Here is a 2,716-nt window from a genome sequence, read left to right as displayed (position 1 = left end):
TGGCGGCGCACGCGCAGACGTTTTTCACCCCCGCCAATGTCGTCAGCGGCGTCCAGAACTTCTCCGGGTACAGTGGGACCATCGTCGGAATCATGAAGGTATGGATTAGAAAGTATGGAAATTTAATTAGTTAATTAATTAATTAATTTGTTTTTTTGGGTAATGGAAGCCAGATTATTGCGACTATATTTTAATGAATGATTTAGGAAAAGTGGGGCCATCTTTTGAATCTTTCCATTTTTCCGGGATAGGAGGAGATGAGGTTAACGAATTTACCATTTTGTCTCGGGTCGTTAAATTATACGTTTAGTACAAGGATTTTAGAACCGGAACTATGATTTTAATTTAAATTAGTGTTTATTTAAAAAAAATAAAAAGTGATTATAATTTGATTTTAATTTTAAATTTATGATTTAGATTTAAAATCATAATAAAAATATAATTATTTTTAACGCAGCTAAAAATAGCCTAATATTATATTATTTTTTACCTAATATTCTATATGAACAGTAAATGACTTTTTTTTTAATTTAACAAATACCTTTTAAAAATATACGAGTCATAATTTTTACTTTTTACTCTTAATTCATAACTTTTTAGTCAAATAATTACACTAACAAAAATATATTTATTAAGAATAAAGGGTAAAGGTCTATACTCATATTCTCTATTTTTTTTAACAGAGTGAATGGTCGTTTGAGGACAAATTATAATTTAATTTAAGGCTCGTTTGTTTTATCTACTCAAACTCAAATCATTGATTCAGTATTTTTCTCTCAAACAAAATTTGAATTTTCAAATGTCAGAACAAAAAATCATGATTTAAGTAACTCATTACCGTATAACTACTGTGTGTGTTAGAAATCCATTTTTTGGGTACCTTTTCAGTAGATGTGTTAAAAAAAACGGCCAAACTGTGAAAATCGCTCAATTCAAATTAAATCGAACTGAATTGTTAATTATTTTTAGATTATTAGGCAATTTAGTCGGTTTTATAATCTAATTTTTTTGGGTGGTTTGGACTCCTTAAACCATCGAAACCGCCCAATAATCCGCCCAAAAGTATGCACATATAATTTTGTATTTTAAAATATTTTTATATTTATTTTAGTTTTTATTGGTCATAATAAAAGTTCTATATTTATAAAATACACTCTATCATATTTTTGTTGGTTTGTATTAAAACTTTAAATGGTGAAACTTTTAAACCATTGCTATTTTTGAGTTATGTTGTAAACTTGAATCTTATTTTTATTTTTATGGATTAATGATTTTATAATTTTTATGAATTATCAAAAACCTTTTTAGTTTTAAGCTCAAATCACTTATGAGTGATTTGATTTAATTTGATTTTTGTTAAAACTATCAAACCGTCCAAGAGAAAAAATTAGTTTTTGTTTGGTTGCTAGTTTTTAAAAAAACCGCCTAAACCGACAGCGAACACCCATACTTTTTCAGAGCAAAAAAGAAAATAAAAATAGTAAAAAGAAGAGAGAGAACTTGTCTGTCTGTATGGGATATTTTTTGAGTGAATGTCTGTACAGGAATTTTTGGCTTGTGTGAGATAGGATTGAAATAAATTGTGCCCGTTTGATCGAGTTAAGAATGTTAAGTTAAAAAGTAAATTTATGTGAGAAAAAAATATTATAACACAGAAAATTAAATTTAAATTTTTGTAAGAGAAAATACTGTAATAAAAAATTTGAGTTGTGATTAGACTTGCGAAACGAACGGAACCCGTATATTCTATATATATGTATATATGTGTGTGTGTGTGTGGAGTCCAAAATTGAATTTAAGTGTAACAAAAAATTTAGGTCAAGAATTGGATTTAAGTCTTGTTAATAAGATGTGCCAATGTGGTGGTTGTTATGCGTAAGTAAATGAATTTGCCTTTTGCTTCTGACTTCAAAGAGTTGCCACTTGCAAATGCCACCTACCGTTTGTACGATATGTGGTTAGTATACAACTTCTAATACAAAATATCAATGTAACATCTTGATAGTGAAATGTCCATATGCATCGCTAACAAAAAAAAAAAAAAAAAAAAAAAAATCCTTGTGTATTTTTCCAAGCCAAAAAAGAAGTTTGCATTTATGTGGCGAGTGGTTTGTCAGGTTTATTTGGTTGGGGGCCTTAAGAATTTAAAAGCTAGTTTTAGCGACAAAACTTGAGCTTGTCTGCTTTGAATGCTAGTCGTATTCATGGACTGTTTAACGACTAATGTAGACATGAATTTTGGGTGCATAGGACGTTGAATGGATATATTTGGAAGCTTTTTATGGGAATAAGGAAGTGATTATTAAGTTATAACATATTTTTTAAAAATAGAAAATTATAGCATAGTTTGATATTATAAGTTTTAAATATTATTAAAAATTAAAAAATATTCTTAAATTTCTTTTTCTACCACTCTTTCTCCCTAACATTTATTTTTTTAAAAATAGTAAATTATAGCATATTTTTTAAAATAGGTAGATTATAGTCAAGTCTACTATGACCGGAACCCGCGGTCGGCCATGACGACTGGATACATTTTCCAGTAACCTGTGACCGTTTTTCGGCGACCAATAACTATTTTCCCGTGATTGTTTTCCGTGCGACCGTTTAACACTGTATTTATTGATAAATTTTGTATTTACCATTTAATATTGTATTTATTAGTAAATACCATAATTATCTGAAAAACCGACCACCAACTCCGGTAACTGTTTAA

At 28.5% G+C, this 2,716-nt stretch overlaps 1 pseudogene; it reads left to right on the top strand.

The window, feature by feature from the left end:
* Positions 1 to 2,716, top strand: part of LOC21389836 — a 6,505-nt pseudogene that overhangs the window by 553 nt on the left and 3,236 nt on the right.

The sequence above is a fragment of the Morus notabilis genome, unplaced genomic scaffold, assembly GCF_000414095.1.
Source record: "Morus notabilis unplaced genomic scaffold, ASM41409v2 Scaffold778, whole genome shotgun sequence".
NCBI classification, from domain to species: domain Eukaryota; kingdom Viridiplantae; phylum Streptophyta; class Magnoliopsida; order Rosales; family Moraceae; genus Morus; species Morus notabilis.
This window is presented reverse-complemented; position numbering and strand designations above follow the sequence as displayed.